The following is a 24,332-nucleotide window of genomic DNA, read 5'->3' on the forward strand; positions in this document are numbered from 1 at the left end:
GTGGTCTGTCGATCATGTCGTCCCAGGCAGACAGATACTGGATCCCCTTTGAATGTCACCAGAAGCTTAGCCAATTGTTGAAGTCGATCATTTTGTCCATATACTGTGGTATCATTCTGGGCGAAGGCAGGATGCTACTCAGGGCTACGGTCATACCTGCCTGGGCCACATGATCCGAGAGCTCTTCCATGTCTCTTTTCATATAGTCTGGGGAGGTACATCTCAAGTCATTCACTCCAACATGGACAATGACAGAGTCATATTTGCACTTGTTGTGGAGTGACCTGACTGCATGCGTTATGTGGCGGATCCTGGCACCTCACAGAAAGCTGACTGTAATTTTCTCCTTGTTCAGCCTGGTGAGTGGGACATCAGTGTGCCTGACTATAGAGTCACCTATGACTAAAGTGTTGGGTACGTTGTCTTGCCTTATGGGCTGTTGTCGGGTGGCACACTGGTGTTGTGAGCTATGTGACACTTTGGTTGTGATTGCTGTTTGTTTGCGTTTCAGCTTCTGAGATCCTTGTTGCTTGGGCAGGTTACTGTTACCTTCAAATATTTTTTTATTTTCCACATAATATAATGTTTAACAATACAAACATTAATAAACCAGTATTATAAACCTTTATATACATATGAGGCTTTAGTGTTGCTATGTGTGGGTGTTGGTGGTGTGGATTTAGAAGGGCTATGTGTTGCTTGAGGTGTAGTGCAGGTGTTAACCTTCTCTTCTTGACTGTCTAGCACAATCTTGGAGGGAGAGAGCTTTGCTTGCAGTTTGGCTATGCAAGTGCATCTCTCGCAGATTATAGTGTTGGGTGGCAGGAGGAGAGGGTTGTCTGTGTACATGAGGCAATTGCTGCATTGCCCCAGTATGCCTAGACTCACCAGATGGACAGGAGAAATCAACGGAAGCTGACCCTTGGACATGCCTGGTTTGGTGCTTTTTTTTTGTAAAGTACAAGAGCTGTTTTCCCTTACCTTAGCAAGGTACTTGCAATTATAGACTGTTTAGTGCCTACGATTAATTTCTCCTTATTAACAAGGAGAGTTGAGTGCTTGTATCAGTTTAAGGCTTCCTAGTGCTTTCCATCAGGTTTTAGAGCAAGTGCTATTCACAGGGATGCTTAAAGGTAAGATGAAAAAAACAGTTTATCCTAAACACTGCAGTGTGCACTGGACAAGTTAGATGTAAAAGTAGGTAACTTAAGTTTTACCTGTCTAAAACGTTAAGTTTTAGTGGAGAATCACTATTTTTAAAACAGCAAGATAGATTGAATGGGGGTGGTCACTTTTGTATTCTGGTACGATGGAATACAGTAGGATGGGCAATACATTTAAATATGCAGTACATCAGTGCTATGTAAAGGAAGCAACTGGGAAATGAAGATCTTCCTTGCTTTCTTTTTTTTTTAATTAAAAAAAAAAAGAAATCTGGAGACTTTTCAACATACGGGAGGAACGGGACAGAGAAAATATAGGGATAGTCAGGTATGTTTCTCTAGTTTTGCATAACGTACCTGATTATCCTTGTATTTTTCTCCAACCCATCTGTCTCGTTGTTTTGAAGTCTCATATTCTGAAACTTTTATTTAAAAAAAATAAAGTATAATTTCTGTAGCATATAATAATAAAAGAAAGTCCGATCAACCAGACTTTTTTCCCATTCATATATGCTCGATTTACAGTGGACATGCTAGTTGTATTTTTGCCAGTAGAGTGTGTTCCAACTCGATTTCTGTTATCCACCAATACTAAGTACCCAACTGTCTTATCTGTACATGAAATACTGAGGATAAAAACATATTGAATTAATTGATATAGCTGGGGACCTGGAGACTAGCTATCAAAATTAAAGACTTATGTTACCTGAAAAGCTATTCGTTGATTACAACTGCAATCTGTAAATTGCATTTTTCAATACAGAACAAAAGTAAAGTGCTTAGATATGTCCAAAAATGAGATATATCTGGGTAATGAACACTAGCTACAATCTCTAATACTCATGCACAGCACCACCATGTTGGCTTTGTAAAATGACCCTGCCCACTCCACCAATTTGCCCAATTTTGTTTCACTGGCAGTTGGCAGCAACAATTATTTCTTCTGTAAAATTATTTACTTTTACTTACTTAGAAACTGTTATGCTTTGAGTGACTATTCATTCACTCCACAAAATGTTTCTTGGGTCATTTATTTGGTAATTAAATTGAATGACATGGTTACACTGTTAGATGTCAGGTGGACAGAACAAAGTTTTAGTTTCGTTTCTTGTATAGAAAGGTGCTTGGCACTTAACACAGCCTTCCAGACTTCCTCTGGGTAAGGTATGTGTGGTATGTTATGTATATCCATGTGTATGTGTGTGTGTGTGTGTGTGTGTGTGCGTGTGTGCGCGTGTGTGTACGTATATACACATACATATATATTATATATATATGGGAGCCCTTCATTTGTTTGAACTTTCAAATGTTCGAAACTCATATGGCGACACCATATGAGCGAACGTTTGAAAGGCGAACAATGATAGCGGAGATTTCGCTACAGTACAGGACTGGGGGATTCCCCTTTCCTACATTGTAGTGCGATCTCAGAGTGAGAATATTTAAGTAGTAAGGGGATGTGGGGTGTTTACAGGTAGGTAAATGGTGCTAATTCAGAATGTCTGTCTTTCTGAATGTCGATCATATGGTGTCGCCATATGCATTCTGAACGGTTGACATTCTGAAGTAGACCCATAAATATATATATATATATATATATACATATATATATATATATATATATATACACACACACGCACACATATATATTACAATATTACACACACGACACACGTGTGTGTACGTTTGTGTGTATGTACATGTGCATATCCGTGTGTGTCAGTGTATATGTGTAAGAAACAAAGTGATCGCTGACAAAAGTAAAATTTTTATAGCATATATTAAATGGAAGAAAGTCTGAGCAACCAGACCTTTTTCTATTGGTATACATTCAATTTACAACAGGCACGCTGGTTGGGCTGAACAATCAAGGTGCTCATTTTCAAATGTTAATGGCCAGTCATTGTAAAGTTCAATATTCTGTAGAAAACTCTCTGAAAACAGTGTATGGACTTTGAATCTACAATTCCTAACAAATCATTACTTAAAAACTGTTTTAATTAGAGTGTTTTAAAAATTAGTGTTTAATAATATAATGTCATGTTAATCGTGCCTCTATTAATGGTCCAATACTGAAGAAGGTGTTCATCTTTTTTTTTTTTTTTTAAACACCTTTATTGAATCATCACTTGTGACCTAGGCAAATTTACATTTATATAAAAGTAATCAAATTGTACTAACAAGTGTACGTTTATAAACATTATACTTTACTTTACATACATTGCTATATATCATATAACTTAAAAGAGGTATTCATCTTTTTTTAAACAAGAAACATCTTTATTAATAATCATGTATGACATAGGTCATATTACAATAAACCATAGCGACACAATCTCACTTGCAAACATTATCCATTCCAAAAGATGCTGACGCAACTGTGCAAACATTATACATCACTTTTAACATATCCAGTCATTACTAGCCAGACATTACATAGCTCATTCAAATCCTTCTTTCTTTTATACCTCATGCCTCCGCTGGGTATATTGATCTCACAGTTCCCATTTTTTCCCTATGTAATTTGCTTCTACCCTTTTCTAAATATCCCAGTTTCAGCTGTTTTATCCCTGTTACTATCTTTACTACTTCTAGCAAAGTTGGTTTAGACTTTGATTTCGATTTTCTAGTATTTGCATTTTTGGCAGCTATTGTAATTGGACTCAGCATGGCCTTACTATGTCTTGGCATTTCCAATTTTGTATCATAGCTCAAAAATTCATTTCCCTAGTTACCCCAATTTGCTCACCCGGCACCTCCGACAGCAGTCTGCAGGGAATCTTTAAAGTCTATAAATTCATTACACTCCCAGAAAATATGTTCCCAGTTATCTTTCTGTCCCATCACACATCCAACATTTGCTTTCTACCTGAAGAAAAATTCTTTGAAGTCTGCTTGGGGTATAAAAACACCTATATAAGTGTTAAGAGAAAAAGTTTTAAAACACATTATTATTATTTGTCTCTTTCTCCCATCTAGCAAAATTAATATGCTATTTGCTGAAGTGTTGGTAAGAAAAGGTCATTGAACCATGTTTATTAAAGATGGGCTTTATCTATGATAGATGTAGTTTGCTTATGAACTTGAATAACACCTGTTTTCTATACTTCTGAATAAGAGTTAATTTACTGAGGCAGGCTCTAGAAAATTCCAGCTACCACTGTGGTTTTGAGGTAAACGTTCTACACTAACTGTGGTTTTGAGGTAAACATTCTACACTAGCTGTGGTTTTGAGGTAAACATTCTACACTAGCTGTGGTTTTGAGGTAAAACATTCTTTTCTGAGGTAAATTGTGATCCTAGATGTTTTTCAAATATAACAAAAGCTATTTTGGCTAGTAACAGGAAAGTATAAAAGTTGATGTCAGTAACCAAGCTGATCAAATTGAGATCATCTTGGCCAACATGTTGCTGTAATCTGGTTAGCAGTTAATAAAGGAAATTTTCATCACCTGAGGCAGATGTGACTCGCTTGAATTTTTTCTTCTGACATTTTGGTCCTTCGGACCGGAAACCTCTACGAAGATACGGATCAGACCGACAGAGAGACCGAAAAACCTGCGCAGGTGAGGGTTTCTCATCTTAAGATTCCCTCGACGGAAAGCCCTCCGACTGATTTGTCGTTGGAAAGAGGCCGGCCGCTCTCTGATCCCTATCTGAGGGATGGTTTCCGAACCAAAAGGGGAAACGGAGTCTCATCTGGTTCAGGTAGGATGAAAATACCTTTTTTTTTCTTTTAATTTAATTTAACCTTGTCGACAGGGGTTTTATTTTTAGTTAAGGGTTTTATTTTTAGTTAAGGGTGGGTAGGAATAATTATTAAGATTATTTTGTTAGGATCCCCATTAAGATAGCCCCATTTTGTAATAAGTCCTGTAAAAATAATGTTGATGCAGTCCAAAAATATACAGTCCTAAAAATAAGAAATGCAGTCCTAAAATATACAGTCCTAAAATATACAAATCTAGGAAAACATGGGTTCAAGTTGCTGCAAGTGTGAGAGTGATGCCTGTTTAAATGCTGATGCTAAGTATATGAAAAGTTTAAACAAAAATAATGTTAAATTTTTGAAGAAGTGGAAGTTTAAATATGATTTTGATGGTACACTGAATAAGAATGCCTGTGCAAAATTGGTTAGAGATTTGAAAAGAGATGCAGGAACTAGAACTAAAAAGCAAAGACAATTGGGATTTCCCCAAGCACAAAAATGGTTAGAAGAAGCAAATAAACGAGCTATAAAAGAAAAACAGTGTCAGGAAAAAGAGAAAATAAATCAAAAGGGATCACTGGTGTCAAGTGGGAAAGTAGCTTTATTTTTAGATAAGGAGGATGAGCATACAATTTGTGCAGTACAAAGGCAGGCAACTGCCCCACCGTATGGTGAAATTGCTGCTGCCATACTGGGGGAACCTCCTCAATATCAGTCTGAAGATGTGGGATCTGTACAGCAGGGTGGGTTATTAGCTGCTCAAGGAAATGTTGTGACCCCTCCAATTTACTCACAAATTCCCGTAGTACCTAAGGTTGCTTTGCAACAGGTAGACCAACCTATGCAATTAAGGTCAGGACCAGCAGGGCAAGGACGCTGGGCTATTAAACTTTCTGACCATTCAGAAGCTCTTCCCTTAATACAAGTTGCAAACCCACAAGCAGGAGATGTTGGATAAAAAACAACTATTTTAGTTTATCATCCCTGGGCTAGAGAGGATATAAAACGAGCTACGGATGGTATTCCTCATCCCAAGGTTAATTTTCAAAAGTTTTCTGAGGACATAGTTGGTATGCGTTTAAGTTATCATTTAAATGGTTTAGAAGTAGAACAAGTAGTGCGACAAATCTTAGGTCCAGATTGGCACTTAGTTTGTGGTACTTGGACATGTAAGACAGATGACGGCACTACATTAAAGCATAATTCTGGGGTGTTAGACACACGAGTCACTGATCTGTTAAAGAGAATTTCTGATAAGTGGCGTCTAAGAGCAGATTGGACAGTAATAAATCAGTGCCTTCAAAATGATGATGAATCTGTAGATCATTATATTGTAAGACTGACAGAAGTGTTCAATAACTATTGTGGAATGATGATTCCGCAGGATCAGACTAATGATAGTCCGTATGAACAACAATTGAAAAATGCTTTCCTTAAAGGTTGTAAGGCTCCGATAAGTAGTTTTGTTACTAAGCACATGGTATATCATAGAACATGTTGACTGCAACCTTTGTTTGAATATGCACGACATGCTGAGCGACATTTTAATCTAAAAAAGAAAAAGAAAGTACAAGTGTTGGCAGTAGGGGATGATGGTGGGATATTCTTAGTACAGGACCAAAGGGGGCAAGGGCGCCGTGGTGGCGTAAAAAAACGTGGGGGCCCGCAATGGGACACGTTAAATGAACCGGGTGGACATTCAGCCTATAGGGAAAGGTTAAAACGTGGAGAATGTTTTAAATGCGGTAGACGTGGGCACTTCGCTGCCGACTATGAAGAGTGGCAACATCCCCCACAGCTTACGAACAAGGGCTCCACATGACTATATGATAGTAAAGAAAGGCGCCATCTTCATTATGGGGATAGTGAAGAGGCAGACACTCTCTACGATGAATGTCAGAAAAACACTAATGGAAGGGCGGGATTGTGACTGTGAAGTCATAAACCTGGCAAATTTGGGTATTGCTATGCATCTAGATCAGAAACCCATGATAGAGTTTTTGGTTGAGGGACAAAAAGTGGAGTTTTTATGTGATTCAGGTGCATCGCGTACACTTTTGGGTCCAGCAGTTCTGCCTCCGAACTGCGAAACAGATGAGTTTGTCCTTGTAAAAGTGGCAAACGGGAAAATTTATAAGGAACCACTGTCTCATCCTCTACTGTTCACAGATCCGCAAACAAACCAAACTGTTAGGTGTAGGGTAATTATATCAAAAGTTTGTCCAGTTAATTTGCTAGGAAGAGATTTGATGCATGTATTTGGAATAGCGGCAATTCCCACACCTAAAGGTATTGAGGCAAAAAGGTTAGCGGATGGCTTAGTAGTACAGGGAGTACAAGACTTGTTTTACTGGTATAGCCTAGACTTGATATCAGACGGCCTGGGGAGGGTTGATACAGAGTTGATCAATCTAGCTCTAAGTGAATCTAGGAGCGGGTCACCGCAGGTCGGGGCGCACTTACATTGTACTATGTTCTATAAGGCCCCTGGTCAGGATACTTGATTTCAGATGGCCCGGGGAGGGTTGATACAGAGTTGATCAATCTAGCTCTAAGTAAATCTAGGAGCGGGTCACCGCAGGTTGCGGCGCACTTACATTGTACAATGTTCTATAAGGCCCCTGGTCCGGATAAAGAATTTGAAAAAGAATTCTTTAAGCACAAGTGTGCAAGGATAATTTTGAATATGTTTTGGGATACGCAAGGTAATACAGTAGTAACCTGTACTTTGACTAAGGAAATGAGTTCTTTATATCGCTCAAGTTATAGCCCACATATCTCAGTTACTAAAGCAGTGGGGACACATTGGGTAGATTTGGCGAAAAAGGTAACGATTTGGAACACAATGTCTGAAAGTCAGTTGAAAGATCAACAGATCCAGGTACAAAGATTAAATTGGGTGACTTGGGCACAACCAAGTGTGCAACTCAGGGATGGCAAAACAGAAATGGCATGACAAATCCTCCTAACTCAAGAGGAAGATAATGCGTTAAGTGCCTTGCCTGTAGATTTATGGTCAAAAGGTAAAGGAGATGTGGGATTAATGAAAACAGCAGGTGAAGTCTGTATAACTGCAAAGTCAGGTTTTAGACCTCGTAAGCACCAATATCCACTAAGTAAGCAAGCAGAGGAGGGAATTAAGCCAGTTATTGAACAGCTAAAACAGGTAGGAATTCTTGTTGAATGCCCAGATTCACCCAGCAATACTCCGTTGTTTCCTGTAAAGAAACCGGATGGGTCATGGAGGTTGGTTCAGGATTTACAAGCAGTAAATTCAGCTGTGATCCCAAGAGCACCAGTGGTCCCTGACCCCTATACATTACTTAATGATTTACTACCTCAGCACAGATATTTTTCTGTCATAGATATAAGCAATGCCTTTTTCTCCATACCACTACACAAGGAGAGTAGATTTTGGTTCGCATTCACTTTCCAAGGTAAAAGATACACATACACCAGATTGCCACAGGGTTATTGTGAGAGTCCGACAATATTCGCACAAGAAATGGCTGCAAATTTAGCTCAGTTTGTTCCCCCAGAGGGAAGCCAGGTCCTGTTGTACGTAGATGATATTTTATTGGCCTCACCCACGCAGGAAAGTTGTAAAAAGGATACCCTAGCCCTTCTTAGTTTTTTAGCTGAGCAAGGACATAAAGTAAATAAAGAGAAGTTACAATTGTGGAAAGCACAAGTAAAGTACTTGGGTTACTTAGTCTCGCAGGAAGGTAGACAATTGGAAAATAAAAGAAAACAAGCAATTCTTGAAGCACCTATGCCTACGACTAAGCGGGAGATGATGCCGTTTTTAGGTGTGACTAATTTTTGTAGAAATTGGATTCCTAATTATGCTGAAGAAGTAGTTGTAGAAATTGGATTCCTAATTATGCTGAAGAAGTAGGTCCATTGACCGCACTGATCTATGACACTCCCATGGCAGCTAAAAGTAATATACAGTGGACAGATAAGGCAACACAAGCATTTAATAGAATTAAGCAATTGATAGCAGGATCCTCTGTTTTGGGTTTTCCGAACTATTCTAAGCAGTTTGTACAAATTATTGATTGTAAGGGAGGATATATGACTTCGGTTCTGGTACAAGTACATGGGGATAAACAGAGACAGATAGCTTTTTATTCCTCCAGAGTAGATCCTGTTACAAGGGTATTGCCGCATTGTGTTCAAGCTGTAGTGGCAGCCGCCATGGCAGTGCAAGCCTCAGCATCATTAGTTTTGTTTCACCCATTAAAATTGCGAGTTCCACATTCAGTAGCTACTATACTTTTGCAAGATAAGATAACCTTTTTATCTCCTGGTCGACATTTGTCATGTATGACAGTGCTGCTGACACAGCCACATATGACCATAGAAAGATGTACTACTCTTAATCCGGCGACACTTTTGCCGACTTCAGAAGAAGGTACTCCACACGTTTGTTTAGAGAGCATTCATGACAAAGTACTTCCCCGACCAGATTTAACGGATAATCCGTTGGTAGATTCTGATCTTGTTTTGTTTGAAGACGGATCAGCAAAGAAGGACACTGTAGGAAAAACACTAGTAGGGTATGCTGTCACCACAGAAACTGAAGTTTTAGAAGCAAAAGGATTGTCAAACATTTATTCTGCCCAAGCAGCTGAGCTAGTGGCTTTGACTCGAGCTTGTACCTTAGGGGAGGGTAAAAAAGTGACAATTTATACAGATAGTCAATATGCTTGCTCTACTGTACATGTTTTCGCTCAACATTGGAAAAATAGGGGAATGGTTACTGCGACAGGCAAACCAATAAATCACAGAGATTTAATTTTACAGTTGTTAGATGCAGTGCAATTACCACTCCAGATAGCGATATGTAAATGTTCCGCACATACCAATAGAAAAGATCCTGTCTCCAGGGGAAATACCCTTGCTGATATGGCTGCAAAAAAGGCAGCTCAAGAAAATGATTTGCTTTTACATGACAATGATTTAGAGCCCGGACACCTCTTAGACTTAGAGACACTAAAAGTAATGCAAACATTGGCAACACAGAAAGAAAAATGTCGTTGGGTGAAATATGGTATCACTCAACAGGATGGGTTGTATAGGGCATCAGATGGCAAAATGGTATTACCCTCAATCCTTTTTAGGTATGCTGCATTGGTTAGCCATGGACCTGCCCATGTAGGAGTACAGACAATGGTTCAAATAGTGTCTAAGGTATTTTGGTGTAAAGGATTTTCAACTTATGCAAAGCAATTCTGTTTATCTTGTTTATTATGTGCAAAGTATCATGCTCAGGGGGGAGTTAAAAAATTTCAGCAGGCATTCCCCACCCCTCCATATCCATTCCACACACTCTGTATGGACTTTATTGAGTTGACACCTTCAGAGGGAAAAAGGTTCTGTCTAGTTATAATTTATGCTTTTTCTAAGTGGGTAGAAGCTTTTCCAGTAAAGCATCCTGATGCACACACAGTAGCAAAGCTTTTGACAACAGAAATAATTCCCTGATTTGGCCTTCCAAGGCGCACTTATAGTGATAATGGGTCTCATTTTGTAAACCAGATTGTGCAGAAGTTGGGTCAAGTGTTTCAAATTGATCTCAAGTACCATTGTACTTACCATCTGCAGTCAGCTGGACTGGTGGAGAGACACAATGGTGTCCTGAAGAGTAAGCTCCGCAAACTGATGGCAGAAACGCATAGATCCTGGACTGCGTGCCTTCCATTGGCACTCTTGTACATGCGAATCTCACCCTCCTACAAAGGACTTACACCATTTGAACTTTTGTTTGGGAGACCATATTACGTCCCGCAGTGGCAAGGATTGTTGCCAGCGGAACGTGAGGGGGGTGAGGATCTGGCGGATTATATGAAGAAGCTGCTAAATGTCAAGTCTCTTGTAACCAATGACTCCTTTGCAGATTCCAGAAGTGAAACCTTGTTAAGCGTGGCACCCGGGGACTGGGTGTGGATCCGAATTGTGAAGAGAAAGAACTGGTCATCCCCCAGGTGGGAAGGCCCATATCAAGTACTTATCTCAACACCTACGGCTGTAAAGATCACAGAGAGGACTTCGTGGATTCATATCACCCACTGTAAAAAAACTTAAGACTTTTCCTTCTACCATTGATGTTGGTCAGACTCCATTGGACCCCTGAACGCAAAGTCTGACTACAAAGGAAGGATGGCCATGTTCAACTGGTACTTGAACTGTTACGTGATGATGATTTTGGTGGCGAAAGTAAAGATGTCCATACGAGAAGGAACAGTTGTGAGAGAAAAAGGAATGGTGGTGCTGCAAACGCAAACAGGTGTTATTACTATGTTCAAGGTAAAACTTTGTGAAGGAATTTTGGACTGTGCTAAATGGAACAGTAATGATTTCCTGACTCTTGCAAAATACTTGTGCAATAGAGACTGTGCATCCTGGTCAAATGTTTGGTGGTCAACAAATGTGAACAGATGGGAAACAAGTGGTGCAGTGATACCGGAGAAAGATAAAAGCAGGCAACAAAGAATAAAAATTGCGCATTTCCAAGGTACTGAAGTGATTACTATAACCATCGTGTCACCACAAGAAAGTGATTCAGGAGTTTATGGAATCGGAGTGTCTCTTCCAATTGGAACTGATCCTTTGGGGACCCTCCAACTTAAAGTGCAAAGCCTTAAAAATGCTACAAGTAAAGCAGATTTTGCCTTCACAGAGGAAGAACAGTTGTTACTTGAGACAGGATTCGTACACCATAACGAATGGTTATCTTGGGTTAGATATAGTACCCGAGAGGCACATCGTGAGAACTGTGTTTCTTGTGCTGAAGGTAAACAGCAACCCTCGACAGTTCCATTGATGCAAGCTGAAGGTAATCTGACGTGTCTGTTAAAAGTTATTCTTCAACAAAACCGAAGATAAATGCAAAGATGAAATCCAGCATTTTCCAGTCATAAGCAAAGTTGAGAAACCGCCTACAGCAATCTCTTATCCAGGTTTGTATATGTGCATTTCCAGAGATGGCACAGGAAAGAATTATGGCAATATGGGACAGAATTATTGCAATGTTACTGTGAATGGCAATGAGAATCCATTTCTGGAGAACCAAACTCACAGTTTAGCAGACGTTTGGTGGTTATGTGGAGACAACAAACTCAGATCAAGGCTTACGATTCCCTAGAAGGGAACTTGTGCACTTGCAAAGTTAATTCTGCCATTCTACATTTTCCCAGTTCCAGCAAGCAATTTCGTAAGAGAACCTGAAATAAAGCAGAGGTGGTTGAATAAGAGAAAAAGAGAGGCACCGAAGCAATCCTTTGATAGCAGTGTCTACATCGATAGCATTGGTGTACCAAGAGGCGTGCCTGATGAATACAAAGCAATAAACCAAACAGCGGCTGGTTTTGCATCCATCTTTGTCTGGATTCAACCCAATAAGAATGTGGACTGGATCAACTACATTTACTATAACCAGCAGCGTTTTGTGAACTATACCAAAGATGCATTAAAAGGTATTGCTGAACAACTGGAGGCCACTTCGCAGGTGGCATGGCAGAATCGAATTACGTTGGATATGCTCCTGGCCAAAGAAGGAGGAGTTTGCAGGATGTTTGGGACTTTCTGTTGTACATATATTCTGAATAACACTGCCCCTGATGGGAGCATCACTCGAGCTTTGAAAGGTTTGGAAATGTTATCCGAAGAATTGGCAGAGAACTCTGGGGTAAAAAATCCCTTTACAGACTTTCTACAAGCATGGTTTGGAAAATGGAGTCATCTCATCAGCAGTTTCCTGGTGTCCATCGGAGTTGCTGGTATGTGGTTGCTGTTGTATACCCTGTATCAGAGGTCTTCTACAAAGACTGGTTGATACTGCTGTTACGAAAACGATGTACCAGCAGTTGCAACAGACTGGTGAAAGTGAATACATTGAAATGTGACTTTTGCAAATGTTTTGAAGTTTAAAAGTTTGTCTTGCAAATGAAGTAATGTATGCAAAGAAAAACTTAGTTTTTACCATATATTGCTGAAATAAAAAAGACAAAAATGTTTTGAGGGGGGAAATGTTAAGAGAAAAAGTTTTAAAACACATTATTATTATTTGTCTCTTTCTCCCATCTAGCAAAATGAATATGCTATTTGCTGAAGTGTTGGTAAGAAAAGGTCATTGAACCATGTTTATTAAAGATGGGCTTTATCTATGATAGATGTAGTTTGCATATGAACTTCAATAACACCTGTTTTCTATACTTCTGAATAAGAGTTAATTTACTGAGGCAGGCTCTGGAAAATTCCAGCTACCACTGTGGTTTTGAGGTAAATGTTCTACACTAACTGTGGTTTTGAGGTAAACATTCTACACTAGCTGTGGTTTTGAGGTAAAACATTCTTTTCTGAGGCAAATTGTGATCCTAGATGTTTTTCATAGCCAACTGTCAAATGTAACAAAAGCTATTTTGGCTAGTAACAGGAAAGTATAAAAGTTGATGTCAGTAACCAAGCTGATCAGATTGAGATCATCTTGGCCAACATGTTGCTGTAATCTGGTTAGCAGTTAATAAAGGAAATTTTCATCACCTGAGGCAGATGTGACTCGCTTGAATTTTTTCTTCTGACAATAAGCACTTCAAGGCAATGATCCTAAATCTTCTAGATTTTATTGCATATTTGGGAGACATACATATATCCCCCTATTGTTTCTTTGTGAATTGCTTATCTAAACTTTCTTCCCAATCCTTCTTAACCTCCTATGACTGATTCTTATAGTTATCATGCAATATTTTATATGCTCTACTAATTATTCCTTCCTTAATGGCAACTTCTGCTCTAGATTCCACTAAAAACTCTACCAGTGCTGGGGTTTCATTGAGGACATCCTATTTCTTTCTCTTTGAATATACTCTGATATCAACTCTTGAAAAGGCAATCTCTGGCCTGCAGTCCAAATAAGGTCTTGGCATCTTCCATTTCTACTACCTCACCCTCTGTAGTTATTTGCTCCCAATACCTTGGTTCCTTTGCCAGATTTCCACAATATGTTCCCTCCCCGTTTCCTATTGTCTGTATCCCTAACTGCAGTCATCCCTATTGCCAGAATCTCCTTTCTCCATTCCCGTGTTGACTTAATTCTTAGAAGACCTTCTGCTACTTTATCAATATGATATTCTGTATAATTTTTGTTGTTCTCCTTAAAGGCCTGCATCCGAAATTAGTCTCTCCCCATTACTTGAGGTTCCCCCCTGTTTCATTATTAACTCTTTCCACTTTGAATTATAGTTTTCCGTTTGTGCTATGGACTGGAGTCTTAACTGTGTTGCTCTAAAAAAAGAAGTTATGTACCTACCATAACGTTCCATGTTAGTTGTCTCCTCTCACCTTCTTTCTTGCTGGTTGGATTCGGGGCCGATCCTCGGCTCCGACTCAGCCATCTTCTAAACCTCGAGAGCTGTTTACTGGCTCGAGGCCTCCCCATATCCCATGATGCCTGGCGCTAGATACCCAGATCTCATTTGGTAAATCTAACTGCAGACATAAAAAGAAAAGAATCCTATCCTAAAATACATAGACCCTACCATAGAGACTACCAGGTAGAGAGGAATAGCCAGAGAAGACTCAGCCAGTGAAAAACCATACAGAACTCTTCTCGGTCTACTAGGATAGGGGGATGGAGGGTGGGACGCAAGAAAGAAGGCGAGAGGAGACAACTAACATGGAACGTTATGGTAGGTACATAACTTCTTTATGTTAAGTTGTCTATCTCGCCTTCATTCTTGCTGGTTGGGACAGCGTCCATATCACCTAAAATCCTGGGTGGCTCATTGGAACAAACTCTTCAGAACAGTGGAACCAAAATCAGATATGCCCCTGGAAACCACGTCCAAATTATAATGCGAAATAAAAGTATAAGGGTTGGCCCACGTGGCCGCTGCACAAATAGATTCTATGGGCAACCTAGCCTGAAAAGCCGCAGAAGTGGCTAATGCTCTGGTGGAGTGACCTTTAGGTTTAACAGGCAATTCTTTATTCCTTAGCTGATAGATAAATGTGATGATAGAAGTCAACCACCTGGATAAGGTTACCTTTGAGACTGGTAGACCTTGTTTACCCTCAGCATAAGAAAGGAAAAGCTGGTCCGATTTTCTGATGTCCTTAGTCCTATGGAAATAAAAGCGCAGTTGCCTATGAACATCTAACTGATGCAACTTATATTCCGCCCTGTTGGAGTGGTTGGGAAGGTCAATGGACTGATTCAAGTTATTCTCAGAAGACACCTTAGGAAGGAAGGAAGGATTAGTCCTGAGAGCCACCCTGTCACTGTGGAACACTAGGTACGGAGGACGGATACAAAGAGCCTGGAGTTCCGAAACTCTTCTGGCTGAAGTAATTGCTACCAGAAAGAGGGTTTTCCAAGATAAAAACTTCAAAGAACAAGCAGCTGCAGGTTCGAAGGGGGGCAAAATTAGAGAAGCTAGAATCAAATTAAGATCCCACGGAGGTGGAGGATCTCTCACTGGGGGCCTGAGCAGAGTGGTCCCTTTGAGAAAAGCTTTGCAAAGCTTATCAGACATTATATTACTTTCCGACAGGCCAATGTGAAAATTTGAAATTGCAGCGAATTGAACTCTAATTGTAGCAGAAGCGGACCCAGCATGAAAGAGTTCCGCAAGAAATTCAAAGATGTGGTGAACAGGGGCTGAAAAGGGGTCTATACTCTTAGCCTCTGCCCAGGAAGAAAAACGTTTCCACTTACTAGCATAAGTTTTTCTAGTGGTAGACTTGTGCGATGATAAAATATTTTCACGCACAGAGTGGGAGATATCAGGAAGCCTGGCTAAGGCTGGAAGTGGAGCAACCAAGCTGTGAGCTGGAGAGATTGCAGGGAATGGTGCAGCCCACCTGACTGATGGATATGAAGGTCTGGAGCTGGGTCCAGAGTCCAAGGCTGCTCGAGAAGATGATGATACAGGAACGGGAACCATATTTGTCGAGGCCAGTCAGGACCAATGAGGATCATTTTGCAGCCCAATACGGTAGCTTTCTGTATCAACTTGGGGAAAGGGAGGGAATGCATACAGAAGTCCCTGAGGCCAATTGTGGACTAGAGAGTCTCTGGGGGAATGTCCCGGAAGTGAAAGAAGAGAAAAGAAATTGCTGCACTTGCTGTTGAAGGGGGTGAAAAAAAGGTTGCAGCAAGGCTGTCCCCATTTGCGGAAGATTTGGTCTGCCACTACCTGATTCAGGGACCACTCGTGAGGCATGAGAATTGCTCTTATCAGCCTGTCTGCTATGCCACTGGATCTCCCAGGGATGTGCGTTGCGGTCAGAAACCGTTGGGAAGAGATCGCCCACGGTCAGAGTCTGAGTGCTTCTCGACATAGGGGGTAGGACCTGGTTCCGCCCTGCTTGTTGATGTACCACACGACTGACATATTGTCCGTTTGAATTGCAATGGTCCCGGTAGGAAGAGAGTCCTGAAGAGCTTGCAATGCTAAACCCACGGCCCTCATCTCCAAGACGTTTATGTGCAAATGGTACTCAAGTTTGCCAGGTTCCCTGGACTGTTCTGCCCTGATAATGCCCCCCCCCCCACCCAATCAGGGAGGCATCCGTGGTCACCGTAGCAACTGAAGGGGGAAGTACAAATGGTCTGCCCTGGGACACTGATGTGGAAACCATCCACCACACGCAAGGTGCTTTTTGCATGCTTCTGTGATAATAATCATGTGAGACATGGGAAGCTGCTGGAAAGACCATTGGGTGAAAAGAAGCCACTGGAGGATCCTCATGTGAAAACGAGCCAGAGGGACGAGTATGATCACTGCTGCCATGAGACCCAGGGTTTGGAGGACGAACCTGGCTTGAATTCTCTTGCATCCTAACAAGACCTGTACATGTCGGCGAATAACTAACACCCTGTCTGGTGGAAGGCTGGCTGATAAATTTGCGCCTATAAAGGTGATAGACTGACAGGGCGACAATGCAGATTTTTCTAAATTTATTGTGATACCTAGTCTGGAGCAAGTCTGAATAGTGTAGTCTCTGGCTCGCAGAAGGTGATGCCTGGTGGTAGCAGTGAGCAGCCAGTCATCTAGATATGGAAACACCTGGAATCCTTGCCGTCTCTAGTGAGCGGTAACTACTGCCATACATTTGGTGAACACCCTGGGGGCTGTGGCGAGACCAAAGGGCAAAGCTCTGAACTGATAATGGCTGGCTCCCAGCTGAAAGCGAAGGAATCTTCTGGAGCGCCTGTCCATTTTGATGTGGTAGTACGCATCCTGAAGATCTATGGAGCACATCCAATTGTCCTGACCCAGAAAGGGTAAAATGGACTGACCATCCGAAATTTCGTTCTTTGTACAGACCTGTTTAGTCTGCTGAGATCCAGAATGGGTCTCCAGTCCCCTGTGTTTTTTGGTACCAAAAAGAAACCTTGAGTAAATTCCGAATCCTTGCTGGTCTGCTGGGACTTGCTGGATGGCCCTTTTTCTTAGCAGTTTTGAAACTTCTTGAACTGCTTGATCCCTTAGATTGGGTGGAACATCTGGAAGGGACTTGTTTAACAACAAGGGAGTGCGAACAAAGTGAATTCTGTAGCCTCTGGATATAACAGACTGTACCCATTTGTCTTGTGTGATGTCTTGCCAGGCTCTTGGGTACAGCGATAATGTTCCCCGACTGCCTCCAGAGGTGGGCAGCCGGGCAACCCTTCAGGGATGCTGGAGAGCTTGTCGGAGGAGGATTCTCTGCTGCCCTGGTTTTGTGGACCCCCTCTGCCTCCTCTGCCCCTGGATGGGAACTCACCACGTGTGTCCGGCAAGGCTCCCTGGGATTTCCGGAACCACATCTTTCCACTCTTCTGACCCTTGGGATATGGTCTGGAAGGAGTGGAAAAACAGACTCCCACAGCAGAGAGAGTCTTGCCTTCCTGCTCACACCTGGTAAGGGTGTTCTTTACCTGTGATCCAAAGAGAGAGGAACCATCAAAGGGGGTGTTGGTGAAAGAAGCTCTGAAAGGTTCCGCAAAGTTACAAAGCTGCATCCAAGCGTGCCTCCTTAGGGAGACACCTGTGCTTGCGGCTCTACTCGCACCATTGGCTGCATACGAAATGAGCCTCATGGAGGAGTTTACCACTAAATTAAGAGTCGCCAACTGGGAGGCTGCCTTAGCCTGGGCCCCCTCAGCTGATGGATTTTGGAGGGTATCTCCAAGCTCTTTAAGGAGATCCCTTTGAAGACCAGTAAAGTGACACAAATAATTCAGAGACTTCATGGAGAAAGTCGCTGAAGAGAACATCCACTTCCCATATCTATCCATCGTCCTGGACTCTTTGTTAGGGGGATGGACAGATGAAGAAGTTTCACCCAACTCCTCCTTTGTGGCAGCCGCTACCACCATGGCATCAATGGGAACACCTTTGGTCAAAAACTGTTTGTCTTGTGGTGCAGTTATGAATTTTGCAGGTCTTCTAGGGGTCGGTTCCACTGTGTCTGGAGCTGCCAACACCTTCCGAACCACCACAGACATGAGTGGGTCGAAAGGCGGAGACACCCAGGAGGTGGAAGGTTGGGATCCAAACGCATCCAGGAATACCGACTCATCCTTGGAAGGGCTAAGGGTAGACCAGTTGCCCCTCTGCCTAAGCATCTCAAGGATGTCTGAGAATGAGACATCTTCAGAGGGGGACCTCGGGGACCTTTCCGAATCCTCTAAGTCGGTATCTGATGTGACAGACTCAGGGGAATCAACATGCTTCCTCTTGCATTTCCTCTTACGCGGTGGCTCCTCTGAATAATCAGGGGAGGCCTCAGAATAGGAAGATACACCCAAAGGGGTGCCCTGGAGCGTTGGTCCCCCATGCTTAGGGTCTGGAGGAGGGGCAGAGGCAGGCGCAGGCACCATAGTGGGAGGAGCCGAAGGGGATGATCGTGGGGCTGACTCAGGGGCCAGCACACTCCTCATGACCTCGAAGGCATCCCTGCTCAGATGCCAAGAAGGCTCCCGTTCCGAAGAGACCAGAATCCCTCTCCGCACCGAGGGGGATGGCTCCGAAGCTGATGTAGGAGCAGAGCTCACCTGCGCCAAAGCTCCGATGGGGAGAACTGGGTCAGACAAGGGTCCGATGCCACTCGCCCCCTCGGAGCCGACGATGGAGTCTCGGCGCCCAGATCCCTCCAAGGACGGTACCAAGGAAGTGATCGGAGCCGATGACAGAACCGAAGGAGAAGGTATTGGTGCTGACGGTTCCACGATTCGAACCCCAACGAACTCCGGCGCCGAACTCAAGGGAGGAGTCGGAGGAGGAATGACTGCAGACAAGGACGGAGCCGAACCCTGTTGAGGGGGCTGGACATTTTAACTAGGGTCTGCGATTTCAAAAGCCTGCTGACCACTCTCTCCAAGTCATGATCTGACAATCTCGATGACCAAGAAGAGTGGAAGGACCAATGACTGCGCTCCGATTGGAGCAGAGAAGACCTCGGAGCCAAGCGTATCGACTCCAGGGAGGGAGATCTGGATCTCTTTCGACTCCCAGACATGTCCGAAGTGCGTGTCGGAACCGACTGAGAGGCAGGCACATCGGTTCCAGCCGGAACAGAGGCAGAAGTAGCAGTTTCACCTAACGACGGCTCCGAGCTGGGAGTCGAAGGTTTAGGTGGCTTGGAGGACTTCACGGGCTGAGCCTTAGCCAGAGACTCCTCGGGTTTAAGCAAACCCCGTAGGATTAACTTATTCCTACGCTCCTGCAGGACTCTTGGACTGAAAGCATGACAAACTGAGCAAGAGTCCTGAAGGTGCACGGCGCCGGGACAATAGACACAAGAAGTGTGACCATCTGTCAGAGACATCTTCTGACAGCATGAATCACACTTCCTGAATCCGGACACCTTGGTATCCTTGGACATACCTAAAGGGAATACCAACACAATACACAACTATAAAAATTAGAGTATAATAACTATAACACACACACAAAGTTACCACACCCAAAAACCGACAAGGATACACATTCTAGTCTAACAACAACAAATAGACTAAACTACACTAAGCAAATACTATGAATTATTATATATATATATATATATATATATATATATATATATATATATATATATATATATATTGTTTTTTTTTTTTTTACAGGAAAAAAGGTTAGCCTCTAACTCAAATGGCTACTTCAGAAAAGACGGGGGGGACTCTCTGACTAAACCGAGTTTTCTGAAGGGAAGGGGATTCAGGAAAGGGAAAGATATATAGTTAAACAAAGATACCTGAAGAAAGATATATACACTAGAATTAACAAACTACACTAAATCCTACTAGTTTTTTTATGAAAAAAAAAACGATAACAATAATAAAATATATGACCTGAGCCAGTAAGAAAACCTCGCAGCAGAAGCGGCAAACGAGATATGGGTATCTAGCGCCAGGCATCATGGGATATGGGGAGGCCTCGAGCCAATAAACAGCTCGCGAGCTTTAGAAGATGGCCGAGTCGGAGCCGAGGATTGGCTCTGAACCCAACCAGCAAGAATGAAGGCGAGATAGACAACTTAACATTACCCATTCAACTTGGGTAATCCCAACCCGCCCTGTTCTACTGGAAGAATAAGCTTATCCCACTTGACTCTTGCCGTCTTCCCCTCCCAGATCAAATTTTTCAGCTCTTTATTGATTCTTATCCACAACTCACATCTGGTTGATAAAAACATGCCTGGCCAGTGTATAAGATTAAAGGGACTAAAAACATTTTAATTGCTTGTATCTTACTATCAATATCCATATAACAGAGCTGCCATTTTCTCAGTTTTTGTATTATCTTTTCTTTAGTCTCTTCCAACATATCCTTAGCTGCCAAACCGGTATCATTTTTAATCCATACTCAAATACTTCATTTATCATGTCCCCATAAATATAGATATTGCTGAACCAATTTGTACGTGGGTACATAACTTACCAAAACTGCTTTGCTTAAGCTTCATTAATTTTGCATTGCAAAAAGGACTGGAACTGTCTCAATATGTTCCACAGAACTGTAATGTCCCTTTCTAGTATTGTCAGGTATAAAATAATGTCATCTGCAAATAGAACCAGCTTTTCTTGACAACCATACCAATTATATCCTTGAATTTCTGACTCCCTTATTTTCTTTGCTAATGGTTCTAAATATAAGGCAAATAAGGGAGATAGAGGACACTCCCGAATAGTTCCTCTGCACAAGCAGAGATGATCAGAGAGGACCCTACCCATTTTAATTTTCACCTCTGATCCTTCATATATTGTCCTAATCAACATCAGAATTTTATCAGGGAATGCAAATGCTTCCATTGCTCTGCTCATAAAATCCCAGCTTACCCTGCCAAATGATTTCTCTGTATCAAGAACCACCAATAATAATGGTATTTTCTTACATTCTGCTTCCCTCTAGATCATCACTGTACTTTTATGTTGTCAAATGTTTGCCTCCCCTCCACAAAACCACACTGATCCATATCCATCAATTTTGGCATCACTTTTGCCATTTTTAGCCATTATAGACACAAACACTTTATAATTATGATTTAGTACTGAAATGGGCCTGCATGACGCTGGATCTAAAGGATCTTTACCCTCTTTAGGTAGTACAGCTACTACTGCTTTCTCCCAGGATGTTGGTACTAGATTAGTTATACATCACCATTTTTATCTCATCTCCTCCTATCCTGTTAGTGACTGAGCCTCCTCACCCTCTAGCCTTGACATATTTAATTCTTCAAGTAAATATTTCCATTTGTACCTTTTCTTGATTTCCATATTTCACTGCTTTATACAGACTTTCACATAATTTCCAAAATATTGCTAATACTTCTGCAGGATCCCGTTATCTTACTTGTCATAGGCGGCTCCCTAAGCTTGCTGACAGCCCTTTCTACTTTCTGTTGCCTGAGTCGTTGTGCTAAAAGTTACTGTGCTCTAGAGATATTATCAAAAATAGTTGCTTAACAGAAACCTTTCTAAACTCATGTATAATATTAAGGAAGTCCCTTATTTTCTGTTTAGCATTCTGTGGTTGCTCCTCTTCTTGTTCTGTGAGATTCCTCCTATTTTGCAAATACTTTAATATGTGTCAGTCCTGCTAATTAATTCTTGTTACTTCTTAACCATATCTCCCTTTTATTTCCACCCTATTTTTAAATTCCACTTTAATTTTATCCCACTTCCTAGCTATATTTTCAGAAGTTACTACTTTCTCTAATAACTCCTGAATAATTTCCACTACCCATTCCATAAATTACCCTCTTTTCAACAGATAGGTCCAATAGTGCCAGTGTCTCATTTTTATTTCATTACCCTGTGTATTTATTTTAGTTATTATTGGTCCGTGATCTAAAATAGATATTAGCTGTGTATCAAGACCTTAAATGCACATGTTCCTGTGACATGTAAATTCTGTCCAGCCACCCAGTTTTTGTATCTTGGAGAATAATATGTAAATTCACTCCAAATTTCTAGTACTGAATTCACATCTTCCAAGCCAAATATTATCATAAATTTCTTTAAAAAAATGTACCCTCCTTTGTTATATTTCTATACAGTTATAAAAATAACCGCAGCCAACAATCTGACTGGAGAATCCTTCTTCTCAAACAACATAGCCAAAATGTGGAACGCACTACCTGCTGACTTAACATCCGCCATGGCCTTAACTCTCTCTAAAAAAAATGCTAAAAACTCACTTAGCCAACAAGTGGCTATGCCCATGCATTGCTCTTGATTAAAACTGTCTCTTTCAGCTAAATACTACTACTTCTGTATATACACCTAGACTTTTCAAACCCCGATGATGTTGAAGTAAAATTGTTGATAAAATCCTTAAATGTGTATTCCATCTAATTTGTTATAATAGTTATAAAATTTTTATAATTTAATCACTTCTTTACTTAAAAAAATGTGTACCTGAATCTGTCTACATATGCTATGTCAATCTGTATGCAACTCTTTGTACTACATTATGAACTCAATTATTTTGTAACTTGTATGCATTACGTGGAGCTTTTCTCCTCGGGCCTCTGCCAAAAAAGGACCTGTGTCCAGTTGAACTTTCCCAGTAATCAAATGTAAAATAAATAAATTCCCCTTTCCTGGCCCCCCAGATACATCATCACTGTTGCAAATCAAATTCCAGTCCTCACCTATAAGTAATATTCCTTGTTGAAGGCTGATTATTTCTGTGGCAACCGTGCCCTGGCCCAGCAATCAAGGAGCCTCAATCCTCACCACTAACACCAGGTAGGTTGTCTCCTAGAAGAGAAAAGTATAACTAATACACACAGTAAAGTACAATTTCCCTTAAGTGCACACAGAGATCACAGTCAGTCTGGGGCTGGTTGCTCCCTTGCTCACCAGGTCCCCAATAAGACTCCCCACTGGCACAGCTATAGGGTCCAGATCTCGGCCTAGCTGGGCAAGCTAAAACCTCCAGTACCCTCTCTGTCCAACCAGTGCTTCGTGTCCCTGCTAAGTAGCTGACACACCACACACACACTTTGAGATAAGTATTTATACAACTACACAGACTTTCCTGAGAAAAGGCTGGCACAGGTTCTCCAGCTGTGCCCCTATTACCCAGATCATATGTTAGTAATCCCTTCCACCACCCAGCTAATGATATCAGCTACTAAAAGGCACTTAAAAGGGTGTCTAATTATTACTGTGCAATATTATTATCCAGTGGTAATGTGACTATTCAGTCTAGGCTTATTGGAAGGGCTTAGACAGTAAACTCTATAAATATATAATGTACTCTAAAAGCATAATTTATCTCTACATAAACCAGCCACAGGTACATTTTAAAAATATTTAATAATAAATAATTACAACACAAGAGAAAACTACTACACCACAAAGATATCTAAGAGTTCACAGATCACACAGAAACTTAAAATAATACATTAGGACAGGTCTGATTTTAAAGAAAAATACCCAATTAATATTTACTAGCTTTAGCTATCCCTACAATAAATCACAGGGCTAGAAACTTACATGTGAGTTAGGCAGAGTGCTGAGTTAGATATCCAAGATCAAAATGCTCCAAGTCTCTTGTGAGAAATAGTATTTAAACATTACTAACCAACCAATTTGCTGTCTTCACTTTAGAGCCACGATTTCTGTATTCCAGGAAGAGCTTTGCATGCCATTTTATTACAACAATATAAGTCATTTCACATGTATACTCTAAGAGAAACCAGAGCAATAAAGCACATTCCATATGTAAATTCTGGTCATAAACTTTAGCTTTAAAACAATCTGCATGAAACCTTCATTCAGACGCACTGGAGCCAAATTCTAACATGAAAGGGTCACAACATGCTTCACTGGGCCAGTAGAGTGCAATTTTGTCACATATTTTGCAGTTCCACATTTCACAGTATTCTTTTACACTCAAGAAACATGCCTGTATTTTACATTTATTTACAAATGCCAGAATTATATACCAAATTCTATTTGA

General features: G+C 41.3%; 1 protein-coding gene across 1 annotated transcript in view; it reads right to left on the reverse strand.

Moving 5' to 3' along the window:
- RBBP8 (RB binding protein 8, endonuclease) overlaps positions 1-24,332 on the reverse strand; it is a 2,682,217-nt gene that overhangs the window by 2,511,597 nt on the left and 146,288 nt on the right. The gene's annotated exons all lie outside the window — the stretch shown is intronic.

This window comes from Protopterus annectens, chromosome 3.part0 (assembly GCF_019279795.1).
Source record: "Protopterus annectens isolate FY-2018-M chromosome 3.part0, PAN1.0, whole genome shotgun sequence".
NCBI lineage: Eukaryota > Metazoa > Chordata > Ceratodontiformes > Protopteridae > Protopterus > Protopterus annectens.